Source organism: Vigna unguiculata, chromosome 10, assembly GCF_004118075.2.
Source record: "Vigna unguiculata cultivar IT97K-499-35 chromosome 10, ASM411807v1, whole genome shotgun sequence".
NCBI classification, from domain to species: Eukaryota; Viridiplantae; Streptophyta; class Magnoliopsida; order Fabales; family Fabaceae; genus Vigna; species Vigna unguiculata.
In genome coordinates, this window is record NC_040288.1 from 28558068 (window position 1) to 28582406 (window position 24339).

General features: G+C 27.4%; 1 long non-coding RNA gene across 1 annotated transcript; it reads left to right on the forward strand.

Moving 5' to 3' along the window:
- Window positions 1-17027: 17027 nt before the first annotated feature.
- Window positions 17028-18593, forward strand: LOC114166077. Its single transcript, XR_003599846.1, has 3 exons — window positions 17028-17187; window positions 17290-17369; window positions 18498-18593. It is a non-coding gene; the product is annotated as an uncharacterized LOC114166077 (long non-coding RNA).
- The last annotated feature ends 5746 nt before the right edge of the window (window positions 18594-24339 follow it).

Below are 24339 nucleotides of genomic sequence, written 5' to 3' on the forward strand. Positions count from 1 at the left end.
TTTTTGTCACGAAGGGAATTAATTCATTTATGATTTTATATGCTGCAGAGCTGCATAGAGACTGTGTGTGGTAGGGTCAATGGCAGGTAACCGTGAAGAATGGTGTCTACACAGACATTGTTTTATTGAGTGCATAGGAAGGCCAAAAAAATTATAAAAAAAAAAAAACTTGGGCATGCTGGTTTTGTTTCATTTTACTTAAACACCAAATTTGCGTCAGAAATTCAGTACCCTCATGAACCTAAAGTAGTTTGAGAACAAGACATAGAACTGCACAAAATTGTATAAATAGTTAAGAAGGGTCCCTCACCAGCATCATATGCAATAACTGACAGCTTCTTCTATTGAACTTTGATATTTTTACCCAAAAGAAGTTCCCCTTTAAGTACAAGCTCTAGATTTCACGTCTTTGGTCACAAATTTTGAAGGTTTTGCTTTGTGCTTATCCCCAAGCCAGACCAGACCATGCAGCTTTTAAGATCTCGCATGCCCATTTTCCATCTCAACACAACACACACATTACACATTGAACAAGTATTGTGAAAAAACAAACAAACCTTCACGGTTCAAAGGTGAGGGAAAAGGTTTCATAACCGTACACTATTTTAAATTGGCACAACCAATTTTTCTGACCACCAATATCAGAAATTCAAATTCATACACTGTGCCTTGCGTTAAACCCTATGAACTGTGGAATAAACAATAAAGCTCTCTAATTTCTTGAAGCATGTCTAAAGGTGGAAAATTTGATTTTCAAAAGGTAAAGTTACTTCGATTATTTCAAAAGCGGGTGCAGACTTTAACCACAAGGGCATTGAGGGTCCTTCTGGTTTTAATGGTTTAAGACTTAAGACTTTGTCATGTGCCTCAGAGACTTTGGTAGTTTTCTAATTTAGTGAGAAGGCATTTCACATATAAATATTAAACCAAAGAGTTGAAAATGTTGACTTGAACTATCCCAATTGAATTTCCAAATTTGTGTGGACACAGTAGCATTATCCCACACTTAAAAGATAGTACCAATTCATAATGTTGTTGTCGCTTTCTAACTTGACAAATTACTCAAAAGATGAGGAACACCTCAGATTATTCAAACTAGTTAATCATGTTTCTCAGATTTTCCTGTAATTCTGGCAGCAAGGACCATTCTAACTTTAGGATCTCACCTTTGTCGTGGTAAAAGAATAAAAAATGTTTCATTGTCAAATCCAAATTCTTTGATACAAAAGCAAGTGTCATAAAAAATCCACAAAAGTGTGTGCCAATTACATTGTCACTTTCCTGCATCATCTGAGTAACTTATTTCAGTGTTCACCTCACAATAATTTGTAGATATCAGAAGTGTTAAAACTATGCAGTATAAATAAATTGGTTAATGGTGATATTGAACCAAAAAATCTTAACATCTGAGTCAAGTACTCAATGTTTTGTAGTACCATCCACTGAATTCTCCTTCAAACAATATCTATTTTATTTATGGTCAATAAATGCCCTCATATTCAAAGACAAGTGGGAAGAGGAAAACAATGACAGCATATAAGACAGTATTTTATGTAATCTATATATGGCAATTCATTCTCTGTCTTTAACTTTTATATGCATATAATATATGGTATGACAGCTCAAATTAACTTTTAACTCTGTCTCTGTACTATTTATATAAATGATTGAAGTTTTAATATGGTAGTTGTTTGTGGTGTGAAGCTTAGAGAGAATGACATATCCCTAACACAAGGGCTGCAACACTGTGTATTGTAGGAATATCAAACACATGATATGCATTAATTTGTTGTTCCAGTTTGATGAATTAACTCACCAAGAGTTGTTTTATCAAGAGACAAAAACTTTTCTTTGTACCCTCTTGAATTCATGTAAAACTGTAAATGTTTTACATCTCCATAGCTCTAGTTTCATACACTCTAAATATTATGTCTATTTTTTTGTTAATGTTATGTTAAGAAATTTTGGATTCTTGTATAAATAGGTTAACTTTTTCACAACAATAATATCATATTTTTATAACGATGGGTACGCTACATGGTTATAGATAATCCGTTCATACAACGTCTTAAATTCCATGTCCTCACAAATTTATAAAAACTTGGTAGGTAATAATTCAATTTGCAGAATGATTTTACATTATTTCAACTCAGATACACCTAGTTCATTTCTAAGTAATTGAGAATTGAAATACAAAAATAAATAAATAAAAAGCAATAAGTATATGAAACTTTTCATACAAACTTAAAATAGATATGGAAACTAATGAATTATATAAACATATATATATATATATATATATATATATATGCTATATAACAAATTATGTCAAATTATATTTTTAATATAATTTATACTATTATATTATATTATTGTAATAAAATAAATAATTAAAACAGAAGATAAAAGAAAGAACAAGTATTAATGAAATAAATATATTTCTTTTCATTTGTTTTTACTTTTTTCTTTAATTCAAATAACTTAATATTTTTTTCTACTCTCTCACATTTTGTCTTTAATCCAAACAAAACATTAATATCTTCAAAATCAAACACCTGTATAAATTGACTCTTGTAATAAAGATGAAACACTAGAAATAATAATTTAGATAATCACTCTTTACATATAAATTACTTCTTTTAAATAATATTTTCCTAGTTTATTTATTTTAACCTTGTAAAAGCCCGATTATTGAATAGTTTTCTAGAGTTTTTTCATACCAATATTATTTCCAGAAAAATGGCCTCCGATAAGACATACGCATGCATCTATTCAAAATAATAAAATAAAACCAAGGTCATCTCAAAACTAAAATATTTCCCCAACATAGTGACGGAACAAAAAGAAGAAGTGAGTTTATAATTTAAGTTGTACTTGCAAAGAAAAAAAAAAAGTGATTTTTGTATTCAATAATAGAGATAAAAAGTGTAGTTTCTTTTGGTAAAAAAAGAAATATATGTACATACAAAAGTATTCCACTATTAAATGTTGATAAGATTGAAAAGAAATTGGATTCCTTATATGCTTTAGATTCGATTCCAAAATTATTTTATGTATAAAAAGAGTGAGAGAAACATGTCGCCTACCGTGTATTCATTTGAAGCATTTAAAAAATCTAATGGTATTTATAAATCAAAATATTCTTTATAACTTTTTAAGGAAATTTTCTTTTTTAAATTATATTTATTGAAAATGGTCTTTTTAAATATTTTATTTTGCTCCGGTTATCTGCTTAGAGAAGAGTGAATTTTAAACCAAAGTGCTAGGTAAGTGTAGGGTCAACCAAAGACAGAATTTGTTTGAACATTCAACTAACCTAGCTAATTTAAATTCTCTGACGTTGTATGCATGGTTTTTTTTTTCTTTGTTTTTGACTTATTAAATAATATTTGTGCTATAATTAAAGAAACGTGTAGAAAAATAGAATGCAGACCTATAATAATATTAGGGAATGGGTTTCCACACCCTTAATCACACCATTAATATTTTTGTATCGGTGTTTATCAATCATTTATACATATACCAACCCAAAGGAACAAACCAAATAGGTTAAAAAATAATGCCTTAACTATTTATATTTTATTTTAGGTACTACAAGATTACTTGGTTCTTAAAGTTTTCTTTTTCATTTAATTATTTTTGAGATATCCTACAGACTATTTTATAGTATATATAAGTGGGTACAAACCTTATTTTACCGATTTTGTGAAGTTGAGTTAGGTTTCATATTCACTTCTTAATATGTTATCAGAGTTATAAGTCTAAGTTTATCCTAACAAGATTTATTGTTTGTTGGATTGATCGTGTCATCTGATATCAGATTATTCATTAATTTTTATTCTCACGCTCGAGAAGTATATGCCTCATTATGAGAGCATGTGGGGTTTGAAAAATTGAATTAGGCTTAAAGTTCATCCCTTAACAATTTTATTCCTGAAACCAAAAATAGTTAGTCACTATAATGACCAATTTATATACCAATTTATAAAATAAAAAATAATTGGTTACTAAAATAGTTACTATTAGAAATAAAAAATTATAATTGGTCACTAAATTGGTTACTTATTAATTAGAAACTAATTTAGAAACTAACTCATCTTGGTAGCCAAAACCTAGGTAGCTAATTTTTAGTGACCAATTTTTTTTGTAGCTAAAATCATGGTAGCTAATTTTAAAGACCAATTTAGTGACAAGTTATAATTTTTTTATTCATAATAATGACTATTTTTGTAATCAATAACTTTTAGTTGTGTAAATTAATATCGAAATTGGTCACTATAGTTACTAATATTTATTAGTCACTAAAATTGATCACTATTTATAAGTTTTCTTGTAGTGTATAATTGTTATTTTTACACAAACTCAAACATTTGTATAGAAATTATTAAACTTTACCAATTTTAAAAATATATAATTATTTGAAATATAAATTCAAATAAAAAAATAATATTAAAGTATGATGTAATATAATATCAATACAATTATCTGAATTGTTTTTTCTATTAGCATTATTTTCTATTAACAACTTTAAAACAATTTAAAATAAAGTTAATGTAAAATATAAATTTAAATAAACTTAATTATGTTAAAACTATTTAATAAAAATATCAATTTTATCAAAATATTTGTATATCATTTATATAAAAATTAAATTTGGTTTCAATCTGGAGAGGGACAAAATTACTCAAATTTTACAAAAATTTGGACTAAATGGAGACAAAATAAAAATACACAGAACAAATTGAGATGAGAAAATGACACATGGCGTAGCAATGACATGTGGCACTACTATTGTCACATCACATTGTGACTACCATGTGACATCGTAACAAATTTTTAACTTTTTTTAAATTAAAACAATTAAAAAAATCAAAAAAAATTATGAACTGACACATGACACATCTTTAACTCTTTAACGTTGTTAGTACAATAATAACAGAAATGATCTTATTGCATCATTTTTTTTTTTTGAATTAGGGACCAAATCGAGACAAATAAGAAAAAAAACTTAAATCAATATTTTTCCACGAAAATAGAAATCAAAGATATAATTTAGTCTATTATTTCATATTAGAGAAGTAATTAAGATGATGAGACAAGACAACCACCTTATTTATTTTGTTAACAAAAAATTAAATAGTAGAAACTCTTATAAAATATGTAATTGACTATTCAATAAAACAAAAAAAAAATAGTAAAAACTCGGTTAAAATTACTCATCGATACGAGAGAATTAAAACTTCATCAAACTTTAAAAAATTACAATTTTGAATGCTTTTTAGGATTTGAATGCATCGCTACCCTAAAATTTATATTACTTTTCTTCCGAGACTCTAACAAAATTCATACTACTTTGCATCTCAAAGTTTAATAGACTTATTTTATTGGGACACTATCTTTAATCCATCTAATATAAGTAATTAATATAATTTAATTAATTATTTGGAATTTATTCCTAACCCTTTTGTCATTTGGTGGGGACAATTTTTTTTTTTTTAATGAGATGGGTACATATGGTGGCGCGGATCTTGACCTATATCTTGGGGGAGTCAAAATAATACATTCAAAATTTGAATTATTAATACAATAAAAACATGAGTATAATTGTAACTATAAAAGAATTCACACACATACATAAAATATATAAGTATATAAATGATTGTCCTTAGTTTCTTAAAATCCTTCACCAATAATTAAGTTCTTTAAGATCTTTCATCAATAATTAACACAGAACTAAAAGTAATTGAATCAAAGTTAAAATTGTTGCAAGAAATTCATTTTTCATTTTATTTTACAATATATATATATATATATATATATATATATATATATATTTAACACTGAAAATAATTTATCATAATCTAATACAAATTGAAAGACGTAATTACTAAAAATAAAATATATGATAATCAAGTCACAATTAAAAAATAGTTATGAAAAAACATAATATATTACTTTTTTCTTCTATATTATAAACATGAATATACCAAAGACTTATATTTCTTCAAGTGAGACAAGATATTTACCTTTTTTTTTTCTTCGAGAATGGAAGAGAACAAAGGAGAGAGATGAAAGCAAAAATAATAAACTTGTGTCTAATTTTATTTTATTTTTCATAAACAAAAAGAAAGAAACACAAGTAAAAAGAGATGAAAGAAAAATAATGAGTTTGTGTCTAATTTTGTTTTTTTTTTCATAAAAAAAAAGAAAACACATAAGTGAGTGTGAGAAATCACTACAACATATAAGAAATTCAAAAATAATTGGAGAAAAAATAAAAAATATCTTAATAATTTTTTTATTTTTTATTTATATTTAATTTATTATTTATTATTTATTAATATTAAATATTATACTTTATAAAATAAATAAAAATATACCCAATAAAATTTTCATAAATTCTCAATATTTCAAATATATAATGCATAATTTGAAAATTTTTAAAATAAAATACATAGTTTAATTTTTTTAAATAAAATAAATAACTAAAACAATTTCAAAACAATTAGGGGGGTCATGGCCCCCACCAGCTCCTCCTATAATCCGTTGATGGGTAGAGAAAGAAATAATTGATGTAAGTAACTTCTTATAATGATAAATAGTATTCGACAACGACAAAAGGATGAGAGAAAGAGTGACAACGATGTCTTATGATATTGTAATGTAAAATCCTTTAATATATTAACTTATCCTTTCTTTTGTTTATGTTTTCTTGTATTTGTTCTTTTCTTTTTGCAATTATCACCTTATGAGTGAAGCAGATGAGGAAGCAAGAGTTTAGCTACCTATGGAGGACATCGTGGTGAAACTAAGTAGTTCTAGGTTTTTAGTTAAGAAGTTTGTTGTTTGGAACTCTTTTAGAAAGAATGAGATCTATGTATTGTTCATAGTTTCTTTAGCTTGTAGATGTGTCATGTGTTGTTTTAAACGTTTGAGATAATTGTGATAGAATACTCGAGTTTCTAAATTATTTGTTTTTGCTTTATTAATTATATGTTGTTTCACTTAATAGTTTATACTATTATTTTGGACGTTACAAGTCAACCTCACTCAATGTGAAACTATAAATAGATAAATGGATGATGAATTTAATAAGTAGATAGAATTAATTTGATATAATTTAATTGTATATTTATAATAATTTCTAATTAATTGACTATTCAACATTTTACATTAGTAATATACTAAACTTAAACTTATGTATAAATGTAATTTTTCTAGTATAATTTTATTCTCATTGGACACAATTTGTACTAACAAAATTCACATTAATGTTTAATATTTTTGGTAACCATAATATTTGAATGGATGGATTTTATATGAAGAATTGAAATTTACCAATAATTAAAATGAATATTCTGTTAATAAATTTTATATAAAATATTGAAAAAAATGTAGTAATAATTTTAATTAATAAATTGTAAGATTAGAAAAAGTTAAGGATTACTAAATTAGTAGAAATAAATAAATTGGATTTAAAAAAATTGAAATATATAATTTAAATTAATATACTTGTTGTTAACTTAAATTTATAAAATTCATTTTAATTATTTACACTAAAATTTAGTATAATATAAATTGATGTGATGATGATAAACATTAAGTATTAATTTATAAAAGGTAAGATATATTTAATATGGTGTAATTATTATTTAATAAAAAATTCTTACTAATTGAAATAGTGTAATTTATTTTTAATAACTTGAAATATTTGAAAATTGTTGAAAAATAGTTTTTATTAATGATTTTAAGTAGAGATATAACATAAACTTGAATTAGATAAATTGGGTTAAGGATGCATATATTACCTTTTTTTTCTTTTCTTTTCTTTTTTCATAGTAGTATAATAAGTTATTAAACGCTAGTAGTACCTACTAGTTACGGATATCCAATTAAACTTAATTTTACTAAGCACTAAGATCAAATATTTAATATGTAAATCAAATATTTGATATGAATTTTGTGGAGACATTTTGAAAAAAGCAAAAGAATGCTAGTTTTGGGAAAATGTGTTGAGTAAAAGTTATATGTAAGCATTCGACGAAGAGAGTCTTACAAATAAATTCCATATTTCTCAACGGATATTACTCGTTAATAAATAAAATATCTATTTTATAACAATAACATTAAAGTTTGACAACTAAGTTGATTAAGTTAGAGAAATAAATAAATTGAACTTGACTCATGTAAGATTGAACTCACTATAAAAGAAAATTAATATTTTTAACAATTAAAATTTGTTAATAATGCTTAAAGTTTATTGATAAATCAAAATTACGCAATCTGTTTTTGAAAAAAATTTGTCGATAAATCTTCATCAATACATTTTACTAACAAAATAGAAATTTTATCGATAATAATTGATGAAAAAATCTATTAGTTAAATTTATTGACAGTTAGTGACAAAAAATTTATCAATAAAATGTCAGTAAACACTATAATTTTGTTCATGTTCTTCTTCCTCCCTCCTTCTTCTTCCTTTTATCTTTCCATTTCTTTTTTCTTCTTCCAATACCTCTTAATTTATAACAAATTTAAATTAACATACTTTCTGCACATGTTTCCATAACCAAGAACCAAGGCTAAACACAAGAAAAAGAAAAAAAGATAAACCTTTCTCTCATATTTTCTTTTTCTCCCATCTTTCTTCAAATTGTTAAAGACACACCATACCATTTTTTTTAATTCAAAAAAATCAAAAATTTTAACACGTGACGTTAACTTTAACATCCTTTGGTCAAAATTAATGGTAAAGACAAAATTGAATATTTTTAAAAAATTGAGGACCAAATTGAGACAAAAAGAATTTGAAGATCAAACTGATAGTACTTGACAAATAGAGGAACCAAAAGAATAATTTAACCTACAAATTATTAATTCTAACCGTTATATTAGGAGTAATTTATTTTTTAAAGACTAAATCTATTCCAATTTTTTATACAACTTAATGTAGTTGAGTATTTATTTAGTTAAATGTTTTAGATGAACCTTAAATATTTTGAGAAGATTAGGTTATCTTTACTGGGAGTTCTTTTGTTTCATTTGTGATATAGTCTTTTCATAACAAGTAAGAGTTGAGTTTTATTATTGATTTCTATCATTCACGTTAGGACGTACCTGTTTTCGTCTAAGCTAGATAACAAAACAAATCAATTTTGATATTTATTGTTAGATTTTTTTTTATTAAAAAAGACAGATAATATTAACCACTTCTAAGATATAAAATGTCTATATAAAAACTCTAATGATGTGTTTGGATGAGGCAATTCAAGAGGGTGATTTATTTATTTGAAGAATTTGAAATTCTTTGGAATAAAATGTTTTGTTTAGATAGAGAAATTAAAAAGCATTTAAAATGTATGCATTTTGTTGAAGTATTTCAATTAGACAAATTAGAAGAAATTCAAACATTCTCAAAAAAGGTGGAATTTGAAATTCTATTTACTCAACCTCACACTCTGGACTCAATTCCAAACGGACCCGGCAAACTCAACAACCATGATAGGTTGGGCTGGTCAGACGATACAGACGGATCAGACCGACCTAACGACACAAATGGGTCGAGTAGGCCCGATGACCTAGACGGGTTGAGCGGGCCCGACAACCCATACGGGTTTTGCAGGCCCAACGACCCAGATTGATCGAGCGGGCTCGACGACCCAGACGGGTCAGGCGGGCCCGACGACCCTGACGGACGGGGGTGACTCGATGACACATATGGGTGGGGCAGGCTTGATAACTCAAACAAGTTGGTCAAGCCCGACAACACGCACTACCAAAGTAGGCCTGATGACCAAGATGTGTTGGGTGGCCCAACGGCCCTAACGGACCGGACTTGCCCTATGACATAAAAGGGTCGGGCGGGTCCGACGATCCAAATAGGATTGACTACCCAGACGGGTTGAACCGACCTAACAACCAAGACGAGTCAGTGAGTCCAATAGCCCAAAAAGGACGGGCGAGTCCGACAACCCACACGGGTTTGGCAGGCCAGATGACCTAGAGGTGTCAGGTAGGCCTAACGACCTAGACGTGTCAAGCAGACCCAACGACTTGTTGACCTGACAAGTCTGACCGACCCGTTTCCAAATTTATCATGAACTCAAAACATAATTAAGCTTAAAATAAATATTGATAAAATGAAATTTTATCTCACAAGAAATCCAAACAAGAAATTGAAATATAAAGTATTTTTATTTTTTTATCCAAATAAATTATTTAGGAAAAAAAAATTTAATTACGAGCAATTCAAATACAATATATTTCAATTTCTTAACATTGTTGAAATGCTTCATCCAAACACAAGGTAATACTATTTTTAATATAAAACTTTAAGATTTTATATACTATGTAACTTTTTTTTCATTTCTATTCGATATAAAATTTTTAATTTATATTTAAATTTCAAACAGAAAATAAACAGAGGAAGAATGAATGTGTTGTGTTGTGAGTTAATTAATGATATTAAAAAAATGAGATTTTGATTAAGCAAGAGACATAAAAATCCAAAGAATAATAGTTTGTTGTGCGTGTACGTGTCGGAGAGCCGCAAGAAGGGACTTTATGACAGGACAAGTCTGAGAGCACACTCGGATTCAACACAACCAACACACACATAGTTACAACATGTTACGTGTTTTTACAAAGATAAACAAAACATGATGTTATTATAGTAATTAATTAATAGTTGATTATAAAATTCCGTAGATTCTGGGCTTTGTTTTGCTTTCATGTCTCTGTGACTGAATGAACCACACACGCAGACGCAGCAGCAGCAGCATGCAGAAGAAGACAGTGCTAACCACAAAACAAAACCAAAAATAGAAAACAGAAAAAGAAAACACGTACCTAGCTGCGTCTACAGACAATGTAGCTTCTTCCAACCTATTAATTATTATTATTATTATTATTAAATATTTTTCTTTTATTTGTTTTCTACCTGCCCCCATTTAAAAATAAATAAATAAATATTTTTGGCAGTGGTTTTCAATTATTGCAGAAGATGACATGACCAAAATCCTGCACGTGTGTGGTTGCAGCTCTTGCCCTACATTTGTTGCACGCATGGGAATTCCGGCTTTGGCCACTTTGCAATGAGACAAATTTCAGATTTTTCTTTCTGCTACTCTTCTCTCTCTTCTCTACCTCTCTGTTTTTATTTTTACTTTCACTCAAATCGTTTCTTAAATTTTTTAATTCAGTCTTTATTTTAAAATATATAATTTTATTAAATGTTCAAAAAAAAATTTAAGTGTATTTATGTATCTTCACATTCTTGATTTGTTTTTGTTTTAATATTCAATAGAGCGTAAATATAATTAAAGTTTTAACGCTTTGTTTGTATTATTGTCCAAGTTCTTGGTATTTTGTTGAAGATAACAAAAGCTTCTTCTCCTCCAAACACCGCTTCTAGGCTCGTGGGGTCCATGTAATTTTGGGGTTTTCTTTTTTATATTTATTATGTATCTTGTTTTTATTGGTCAATGTAATTTTGAGTTTTTTTTTATGTTTTTAATTAAGAGTTTGAATGCTCACATGAAAAATATATATAAATTTCTGAAAGAAAATTCAGTTATTTCTTTCTAAATTTTTTAATTATAAGAATCTAAATTTAATTTTATTATGATAGGATATGATGATTAATTTCATAACTTTTTCTTATCTTTCGAGTGTGACGTCAATTAATCTTTCAAATCTTTCATTACTAGGAAAACTTTTACAAGTGCGAAGTGTGGTGGTGCATGTATTAATTAGGAGAAGAACACATTGAGAAGAAAAATGAAAGCATCAATGGAAGATGTAGTAGAATTTGAGCATGATGTCGGTGAGACATCTTTAATATTTATTTATGTTTCTCTTTAAATTTTGTAATTGTAAAAGATTATGGTATTCTTCTTTCCTTCTCATAAAATGACATTGTTTCATTAAATATAAATAAATACTAAAATAAAATAAAACTAATTATGTGGAGACATCTATATTATTATTATTATTATTATTATATAAAGAGATATCCTTCTTTGGTTTACACATTTTGTCTTCAATTATATTCTTTAAGTATTTTTAAATTAATTATTTTAGTAATTTTGTCCTTTAAGTGACATTTTTAAAAAATTTACCCATTAATGAAAAAATTATCTACAAAAAATATTACCTATAACTAAATTGTAAAAATTATTTAAATTTATTTTTGTAATTATAATAATATTTATTTTATTATTTTTTATTAAAAAAAATACATCACATATGCTTTCACTGATATAAATAATTACATTTACTGATTAACAATTAACTGATTTCAATTGATAATAAAATCGAATGACAAGACTCAGTTAAAAAATATATTAAGTTTTAGAAATTGAATAGAAAAATATTTAATAGAAACACAATTAAATATTCGTAAAAATCTAAAATGTGATTAAACAGTTCAATTTTCTTCCACGTGGAGAAATATAACTAACAACAATATAAAGTAACAAACATGTCGATTAATAGAAAAATCACAAATTATAGAAATTCAATTAAAAAATACAAATATTTTAACACTCAATAGAATTAAAAATATTCAATATCAACTTAATTAAAAATATTTGAATTTATGCAAAATTTAAAATTGAATTAAACTTATTTTCTTTTTATGCGAGATGGGGTTTTATTTTGTTTCCAAAGCCTAATAATAACTAAGAAGGCCTTTAGTTTAAGTTCTATTACTAATGTTAGAGATGTCAAAATGGGTTTCAACCCGTGAGCCAACCCGGTTCATCACGGGTTCGAATCGGGTTGGGTTGAGAAAAATTTAACTTTTTCAAAAGTGGGTTGAACTCAACCCGGCTCACTTAACCTACGGGTTAAACGAGTTCGAGTCGGGTTGAAGGTGGGTTGGCCCACTTAACCCACCAACATTTTTTTACAATTTTTTTTTAATTTTTTTTTAATTTTCTTTTTATTTTTTTTTAATTTTTTTAAATAATTATTTACTACTCCTATTATATTTGTTCACAATTTCATATTTTTAAATGCTAGAATGTTACTTAATTATATTTGAATAGTTTGAATGTTTAATTAATTTGATTGTCAAGTTATATATATGTTGATACTTTAATCTTTAAGTATAATCTTTATAATAAATTACTCGAATAACCGTCTTATAAATATTTTTTTCTAAATTAGCATAAAAAAAATGAATAGTTTCTTAGCCATGCTTTCTTAGACTAATGGATACTTTCTTGGAAATAATTCTTTATATATTGGTGGTGAGCATGATCAAAACATTGGTTCTTGATTTTACTATGATTGTCATTTTATGGGTTACTTAAAAATTTATTTAAATATTTGAATACTAAAAAAAAAATTAGATGGGTTGGTGAGCCAACCCACTTAACCACCAACCTATGGTGAGTTGAGTCGGGTTACAAAATTTCTGACTCACCAAAAAGTGAGCCGGGTTGGGTTCATTCATTTTCAACTCGGCTCGTGGTGAGCCAACCCGTGTGAGTCGTGTTCGCTCACTTTAACATGTCTAATTAATGTGAAGATATAATGTGAGAGTGATTTGTAATACATTCATAATATAAGCACTCAATGGATAAGATTTGTTCCTAAATAAAAGGAGTTTTCTAGACCTAATTCTCTTAAAATTTCATCACGCATTAAATAATAAACACGGATGTTACTTTTATAAATATCTAACACATGTTCTATATTAGTTTTTTTCGTAACTATATTGTAGAAAAACTATATTATATTAATTATCATTATAAATCGATGTAGAAATTAGACAGATAAAATATTCATTTTTAATACGAGTTATAAGCGAATTTATAAAAAAAATACAATTAAAATTTTAAAATAAAAAAATATTAGTTATTATAATGACTAATTTAAATATTATTTTATAAAGAATTAAATATAATTTTAGTCTCTAAATTTAGATTTAAAATTATAATTTGTTTTTGTCTTAAATTTTGATGTAGTTTGGTCCTTAAACTTTAGAGATGAATAGATATATCCTTCTAACTTAATTGTATAATTTTTTTTTTGACGTGTTAAGCAATGTGTCAGGTTACTATTTGACCTGTTTATATCATTTGATGCATTCCAACTCAAATATCATTCTGAAACATCATTTAACACGTAAAAAAAAATAGTTGACATCATTAAAATAACTATATGATATCCATTTATCTTTTAAGTTTGGACACCAAAATATATTAAAGTTTGGGATATGGAAGAATTTCAATTTCACGTTTAAATTTAAGGACTAAAAACATATTCAATTTTTTATAAACTAAAAATTATTAATATTTAAAATAGTCTCTATTATGAATAAAAATTTATAATTGATTTATAAATTAGAGACTAAATTGGTCTCTAACAACTAAGGCCTTAACTAATAGAAGAGATAAATTTATAATTTAATTCACAAATCAATATTTTTTTGGTCCTAATAGATGTTATTTTAGATACCAATCATGAATAGGAAAGGGAGCATTAAGAGGCATTTCGAAATTTTAATCAATTCTTGAAAAATTTTGTATTTACTTATGCTAGAGTGATGTGTAATAGTTAGAGTAAACAATTGATATTTTCTATCTAGTGATTTCTATGTTTACTTTATTTACATTACTTTTGGATTTATGTTTAAGTTTTACAACTTTGATTGTGTTAATATAATTTGAAATGTGGATTATTTTAGTTTCATTTGAATTTTGGATTAAGTTGTAATTTGATTTGATTTTGATAGGGTTAAAAAATACAATGAAAGACACCAACATGAAAAATTATAAAAGTAAAATAAAATAAAAATACATATGTATTACTCACACATAGTGGTTTGTATGTATTACCAAAAAAGTTGATATGTAAAAATTATCCATAGATGGTGGTCTGTATGTATTATCCATTGATTGATCTTTTCTTCAAACCAAAAGTCTATAAGTAATTTACATACGAGTTGACTACAAACGTATCTTGTGCCATTGGTAATCCGTAGGTAATATTACCTACAAATTTTTGTTGTAGATAAATGTAATTTTTTTTAGTGTTATAAAATAAAATTTAACTCAATCAATAAGTAATTATTTTAATTTTTAAAATTAATTATTATTTAATAATTTGTTATAGTTATAGTGCTAAAATAAGTTTTTAGATCCCATCAGGATTGTACCTTTTTTCCTAATTGCCAACCTTTTTCTTTTTCCTTCATTAACGTCTTCATTATTGTATTTTTCTTGCTAATTACTTTCCCCACTGAAAAAAACAAAGAAAAAGTTGTAGTGACAACTTAAAACTTATCATAATTTTGATAAAAAAAACTCCAAAATACTATTATCATATTCTTTTGATATAATAATACTTATGAGAACAACACTAAGTTCTGTTCATTTGAGAATATAGATTTGGGGAGGAATATGAAGATGAATTTGGATGAATTTAAGTAGATATATATGTGTGTTTTTTGAGTGAATTTAGAGGGTAAAGTGAATAGATTTGAAGATGAATTTTGTGAAAGTTAGTGAGTAATTTGAATAATTTGATGTATTCAAAAAAGATATAATTACTAATTTAGTCATCTAATTTTTTGATTTGGTTTATTTTGATTCCCTTATTATTTTTTGGTTCAATTTTGTCTTAATTATTTTAAAAGGTTCAATTTAGTCATTTCTGTTAAGTTGATATTAATATCGAACACGTGTCAAGTCGTGCAATTTTAAAATTTTTTAAAATTTTTTTAAAATTTTTCATTTTTTTTTTCTAAAAATCTATAAACGTCATCTGTAAGATTTTCGTGTGTCACCTGACAGGTTACGTGCCACATGGTAGTAATAGTAGTCGTTTTCAATTTAATCCTATATTTAAATTTTGAATTTAGTCCTTTAACCTGCCACGTGGCACAATCATAACCTGACATGTAGTAGTTTATATATTTAAAAAAAAATAAAAAAATCAAAAATTTCACAAATTGACACGTAGCATGTATGGACATAGTGTTAACATCAACTTAACAGAGAGAAAATGACCACATTAAATCTTTCTAAATAATTGGAGGACTAAATCGAACCAACAAATAATAAGGAACCAAAATTAACCAAATTAAAAAATTAGAGCACTAAATCAATAATTATACCTAAAAAAGTTTTAATAGATAAAATTTGAAGATTACTAAAATATCCTTAATCATAAAAATAAAATTAAGTGATTAGTAAATAAGTTAAAAATATTAAAATTTAAAAATATTTTAATTATTATTTATATATATATATCTTATTATAATTTGTTATATATATAATAAATAATATATATATATATATAATAAATAATATATATATATATATAATAATTAATATAATAATAATTATTATATTTTTAACAATATTTTAATTACTATTATTTATTATATTTATTTTTTACTCACATAGAGCATATAGAAGTAAAAATATATCTTATCTCGAAAAGTCTTCGCAACTGAAATGAAATAGGATTATTGATGCTTTCGGTTTTGTACTCACTCACAAATTATTGAATGAGAATACCATTCATATTCCAAACCCATCTTCTGTAATTCATACATACAGTACTATTCTTTGTCGAACTCAATGTAAAGGAACTAAGCGTTTGAGAAAAATATCATTGTTCAATTTTATTCTTTGATTTCTTCATTGTTAACACGTGTAAGATATAGTTAGAGAATGAATTTAAATTCATTTTTTAATGAGAAATCATTGTTGAATGATTATCATGCTAACATCACATTCATACCTTGTCATTTCATCGTACTTGGTGTTTTATAATTTATTTTAGAAAATTTTAAGATCAGTTTAGCTCAAAAGAATATATATTGATTTCCGATTATCAATAAATCTTTACAATTAGAAGTGAGTTTTAGAATAAATCAAACAATTAATAATAATAATGACAGTATATAATAATATTATTATTATATAATCATTAATAATATTATTATTATATATTAATTGTAAAATCCCCTTTAATCTGTTTTACTTTTCCTCTGTTCGAAGAAGCTAACTTCTCCTCATTTCTTCTTCTTCTTCTCTATTCCTAAATTCTTTCTCAACCTCTCTTCTCAAAACTGCCCTCTCACCAATTGTTTGAATTATTGTCAGATTCTGGAAGAACAAGTCCAACAGAACCCTCTGCTGCTTCCTCCCTCAACTCTCTTCCTCCTAGGTATGTTCCATTTCTGTTTTGGTTCAATTCCAGCTAGAATTCACCTCTGTTGTCTCTGAATTCTGGGTTTAATTATGGGATTCTTCCTTCTCCATGTCTTAGTGATGAATTCTCTAGGTTAAAGTAAGATTTATGCCTTCTTGCAACTAATTTGACTTCACCAAGCTCAAACCTTAACAAAGGTAAGGGAAGCCAACTCTTTACCCAATTTTCGTGTATAAAATGTCTTTAAATACTTGAATTGCATGATTTTGCGTTTGATTGATGTTTGGAACTTCTTGTTGTGTGAAATTGGGATTTTGGTATGAATTTCATAGTTCTGCATGTGAAGAACAGATTAAAAACCTGATAGTTTCGCCCAGGCGAGCAGCTCTCGCATGAGCAAAAGTATAAGAGAGTCACATTTGTTACTGTGCGAGGTCTCGCCTAGGCGAGCTGGGGTCGCTTGAGCGAGTGATCCTCTCGTCTAAGCGAACCAGCTTAGCCTGAGCGAGAATTCGCTCAGATTTTTGGGTTGCCCATTGTATGGGGTCTCGCCCAGGCGAGAGCGGCCCGCCTAAGCGAGATCACCCCCTGGCCTAGGCGAGATTCTCTAGCTTGAACGAGTATCACTGTAGAGTTATTTTGTTTTCTCTGTTTTAGATGAATAAAAGCCTTATTGAATGAAATAATGTGATGTTTGCTCACAGTATGCTTGGATAATCATGGTTGGTAATATATATATATATATATATATATATATATATATATATATATATATATATATATATATATGATGAAATTTCGGGGAATGAGATTGTGAAGAGATGTGATTGAACTAGGATTTCAAGGGAAATTCTAAAAGAAGTATTTAGTGTGTGTAAGCACTTAAGGACTCAGATTTGGTTGGCCTCCTGACGCTCCAATAATCCATTAAGACTCATGTAGAGTGTGATGGATTATGTGTGAGGAGTAGCAGAAGGTCTTAGTCTATGGATCCAATCAGTCATAGACGCGAAGGGGACTTACCTTGGGAGTGGTTGGGTGATAACCCCTTGAGCCTAAACTCTGTAGAGTTTGGAAACCTTCACAGGTGCAAGCCACCAAGAGATCCAATGTTGCTTACATAATCCAGATATTGAGTCTAGTGTCATGTAACTGTGTTGTATTGTGTTGGTGACTTAAATAATTCTGATGGATGTGAAATTACTTGTTTATAATTATAATTAAATTGCTTGATTTATTTTGTTAGCTTACCCTTCTTGTCTGGGCTTGTTTTTCTTTGTGTATGTTCTCTTTTGCAATGATCACCTATGATTTGGTGTGAGCAGAAAAGGATCCAGGAGAAGATACACCCCTTTTGGACCAGAGTTGACTCATGACTAAAGACGTTTGGTAGTACTTTTGTTTTATCAGACTTGGGAGTAGAGCCCTTTTGAATATATATATATATATATATATATATATATATATATATATATATATATATATATATATATTATGTCTTTTCCCTAGCATAGGCCATACTTTGGTTGGAAATTCACACGGTTACTTTGTATATATATATATATATATATATATATATATATATATATATATATATATATATATATATATATATATATATTATGTCTTTTCCCTAGCATAGGCCATACTTTGGTTGGAAATTCACACGGTTACTTTGGATGACTGTATTAAACTCGTGTATGGCTTATTCTGACTATCTGCTTTGCTAAATCATGCTATCATATTTTGTTTAGTACTTTAAAAACTATTAAATGGAATGTTACATTAATAATATATTATATTATTAATAATAATATTACTAACAATTAATAAGATTATATATTATTATTATTAATAATTATTAGAATTATTATTATATATTAATAACATATTTTTATATGTTATAACTAAATTAAAAAGAAGTGTGGGCCAGTTGACTAATATTATAACTCTTTTAATTTTTTTAATTAATTGTTAAAAACATGATTAACGTTAGTATTTTATTTTATATAATAAATTATATATGGCATGCGGTTTATCACGCATGATTATTTTTAATATCGTTTAAAAATAAAAATAAAAATTAATAATTTTAAAATTGCAGATATTAAATAACAATAAAATTTCAATTATTTTTAAATTAAGGTTAAATTTTATGACCGAAAAGATATTATATATATATAATTTTTTTTGACGTCTCATTTAAATAAAATAAATCTACTAAATAAAACATAGCATCATTATAGTATTAAAAGAGCACACGAGTTGAATAGTATTTAAGGATTCACCATTAAAATCATTTATGAAAGTACTTAAAAGATACTAAGACACACCAAATATGCCATGAACAAAACAAAATCTGAAAGTTTAACACTTTTGCAAAAGACTGCTCCCCGAGCAAGGAATTACATAGGCACCAAGGCCTTGGGACTGCTCATAAGAACGACTAACATATCCAAAACTAGGCAGCAAAATCACCACCATGAGATCTATCATCAAGAATTCTCCCATCTACTCCCACCAATAAGGTGATCATCGCAAAAGAGAAACAAAGCAAGGAACAAACACAAATGAAAGGGTAAGCTAGTGAAACAAAATAATTTTAACATGTTATAGCATTCAGATACTTGAAACAAATTATAAACATGCAACACAGTAGCACCAAATCATGTTATAGTAAACAAACAGGACACTATGACTCAATTATACTTATACATATAATAAGATCGATCGGATTCACTAGAGGCTTGCACTTGTGGTGACCTCTACTACTCTGTAGAGCCATTGGCAATGAGTTTCACACACAAGGTTAGCCTTCAAGCATCTAGGGCCTCCCACTACTCTCACCACTTGGATCAGTTTGCTCTACGTGAGACTAATTGATCCTTTAGAGTTTCAGGATGCGATCCTTACTTGAATAATTATCTTAATTATATAACACTACACACACCACCATGAGATCTCCCTACTAGTTTTCATGGAATTACATCTATCTCACACCAGATTCATATTCCTCATTCCATAACCACAACTTTCATCTCAAATATCCAAATTCTCATGCCAAACCACCACCAACCAACCAACAATTCCATGACTTAATTCATTCCAAGCATACCAATTTCAATTCATACAACCCAAATAACACATGCATATTCACATACTTCATTCATTTGCAAGATAAACAACCAGTCACAACTCAATCAGGAAAATAAAACACAAACCTGCACTGTTCTCGTTTAGGCTAGAAGCCTTCGCCCAAGAGATAGCGTCTGTCTCGTTTACGCTAGGCATTCTTGCCTGAGCGAGACCTGCAACAGTGGCACAGTGAGCACTCTGTGAATTCTCGCCTAAGCGAGGCCTTCTCGCCTGGGCGAGATCTCTCTTTGCCCAAAACAAAAGTCCCTTGCCTAAGCTACTATCCAACAGAAACACACAGGTTTTTCCACGATTTCTCGCTTAGGCAAGACCCTCTCGCCTGAGCAAGATGGTTCGTCGCTCACATTGAGAGCCTTTCGCCTGAGCGAGAGCTCACGCAGAAAACCAAGGCGAGCTTCTGCTACTCTCGCCTAGGCGAGACGAGCTCGCTTGGACGAGGATATCAATTCTCGCCACTGTTCCATGCATGCAAAGCCATAAACAGTCCCACAAAACATTATAGTTCAATCTCACACGAGCACAAGCATTTTCCAATCATTTTATGCATAAAATAGAAGTGAAAACAAGCAACATACATCAAAAGGCGAAAAACCTAGCTTCCCTTACCTGCTTAGATGCTAGCAAACGCAAACATGTCTGCAACTAAGAATAACCACAACTTCAAGAACTAGAGTAGTGAGCTGAAATGTGGGAATCAGGACAAAACAAGGGTATGTGATTAAACCCTAACCAAACCCATGTACCCAATGGTAAAATGACAAAAATGAAGAAGAAGGTTCTAAGGCTCAACTTAGTTGGAGGTAGAATAATCTTAGCTAGCTCGAAGATTAGAGGATCTCCATGCCCTAACAAAACTCTTTGCTGGAGAAAAGAGAGGGGAGAAAAAACTGATTTCTGAAAATGAGACAAAATGAAAGGGGTTAGGGACTGAAAATGGAGTATTGGATCCCCTAATGGGCTGGCCTTGGACCCATAGAAAGGCCAAACCCACATCACAGTTGAAAAATGGGACTTAGTATATATATATATATATATATATATATATATATATATATATATATTAATTATTACAATATCAATTAAAGGATTTTAAGAAATTAACATAGTTCTAAATATTAAATTTTCTTCTCTAAAATAAAAGCAAAGGCAGCATATTTCAATATCACATATCTTCTTCCAAATAAAATATTATAAATTATTTGACTAAAAAAATAAGTGCTTCTAAAAATATTCGTGGGTCCAAGCTTCGAATGTCTTTTGCAAGACTTCTATAACTATAATTGTGAATTTATTATTCAACGAAAAAAATAAGTGCTTCTAAAATTTTTTAATGCAAAATTAATACATCATCTACTTAAAGATATAGATAGGTTGACTTTCCTTTATATATTGTTCACTTTGTGAAATATATTCATCCACTACTAGAAATTCACATATTACATGAGAGTTTTCTTGTAAATTTGTTAAGAAAATTTGCAAGAAAAGACTTTTTTCTATCATTTTTTCTAAGGATTTTAATTGGCAGGTAATTCCTTCGTGGGTAATCATTTCCTACGAAATTATAAAATTTACAAGTATTTTCCACAAATTTGTTGCGAAAATTGTATTATAAAAATATTTTGCAAGAAAATTGATAGCAATTTGTTACAAATTTTTTTTCACAACAAAATTTGTAGGTATTTCGTACAAAAAATTTTTCAAAACAAAATTTGCATGAAATGAGTTTTATAGTAGTGATCTCTCTAAAAAAGAGTTTTTATAGGTCATATAATATTTACTACGAGTTTCCTTGTAATCTTTTTAATAGAACTTTTGTTGTAAGTTAAAGAGCAACAAAAATAAAATATTTAAATCAAAACACTACTAAAAAAATTTATATTTTCTGTCAATTTTGTTTTGAAATATTTTTTGTAGGAAATACTTATAAATTTTGTTATGAAAAACAATTTGCAAGAATTTACTGCCAATTTTTTTGCAAAATATTTTGTATAAAACACTTTTCACAACAAATTTTGTAAGAAATACTTACAAATTTTATAATTTTGTAGGAAATAATTACCTACGAAGGAGTTACCTATCAATTATGATTCCTAGAAAAAATAGCAGAAAAAAGTTTTTTCTTGTAAATTCTTGCAAAAATTTTTAATAAATTTACAAGAAAAATATCTTATAATATGAAATTTTTTAATAAATAAGCGACTTAATGATTTCTGGAAATGAGACAAATGAAAGGGGTTAGGGGCTGAAAATTGGGTATTGAATCTTCTAATAGACTGACCTTAGACGAAAAGACCAAACCCAAATCACTTATAAAATTGAAAAGTGAGGTTTACATATATATATATATATGTATATATATATATATATATATATATATATTACAGTATAGGATTTTAGGAAATTAACATAGTTCTAAATATTAAATTTTCTTCTCTAAAATAAAAGCAAAGGGAGCAAATTTCAATATCACATATCTTCTTTAAAAAGAATATTATAAATTAAAATAAATTATAGTAATTTATTATAATTCATGATTTCTAAGCCAACATTATGGAAAAAACGTAATGAATCAAATAAATATATATATATATATATATATATATATATATATATATTATTTAAAGATTTGAAGTGTGGGTGTATCTGAAAGCCTTGTATGGAATAATAAAGTAAGAAACATGATGAACCGACTTGTTGAAGATGTGGTATGGTATAAGGTTGAAATACATTATACTTTGACCAGCATGCATGCATTGTATATTACTAGCAAAATGGGAAGAAAAAGTTAGAAAGAAAAGAAAGAAAGAAAGAGAAAGTGTGTGTGTGTGTGAAGTGAAGTGACAAGAAAATCCTACAAAGCTTGATGGTGATGAAATAAATGGTGGATGCACGTGGAGGAGACAAAAATCTTATGAAATCTGAATCTGAGACGTCATTTTACAATCCAGGCGTATCTGTAATTAAAGGGATAAGCTGACTTTGATGTAGCTTCTGTCCCTTTCTGGTTTAATGCACACTGTTCTCTCTTAATTTCACTGTTAATGTGCCCAAAACAAAAAAGACAAAACCCAGTGTTTTCTGCTCTTCTTCCTCATTTTCTTTTCTTCTGCCACGTCAAACACCCACAGCAAGAAAAGAAAGAACACTGAAAATGAGACTCAACCAGATCTAATGGAAAGATCGTGTCTTCGATCACAGATAACATCATTCTGCACAAAACTAATATGGTGTTTCGGATGCTGAAAGCTATGCACAACTTTATTACACTCCAGTTACGAACAAAACAATCACTGAAACTAAGTCAGACAAAGATTAAGTTTTACACACTCCACTTCTTCATGTTTATTTTAATGAATTTAAAAGAGATAAATCACTTTTATTAAGAATATTTTTATACTATTTTTTTTTATCATCAAGAAAATTATATATATAAAAAATACTATGAGTGTTCTAATTAGTATATATATATATATTTATATATGCACAAAGAAGAACTAATAAAACAGATGCACCATACCTTGTTCCTTGGGCCAAAATATTTTTATACTAATTGAAAAAATAAAATAGGATTTTAATTTTTTATTTATTTATTTTTATATAAAGACATGTATTATTTTTATTTTTTTGTATTTCTTTAATATTTTTAAGAAGGTAAGAAATAGTGAGATTTTCCACTCTCACTTTATGCTAGTTTCAGATGTTTGGTTACTTTTAAGTGTATTCTAATTTTGTGGAAAAACAAACAACAAAATTAGTTATTGCTTTTATCTTTCTATTTACCTTGGTGAAATAATATGCAGCTGATAAAAACAAATGAAGTTTTTCAATGTCTAGTTTTAAGAAATAAAAAAAATAAAGTTAAACATAAGACATAATGAGTTTATGGAAATTGATTTTGGGTGAACATGGTAGGTTTAATTTAAAATAAAATTATCATTGAAGTATTTAAGTAATTGCATACATAATATCTGTAAGATATGTTAGCTTTTAGATAAATTATGTTATACTGTA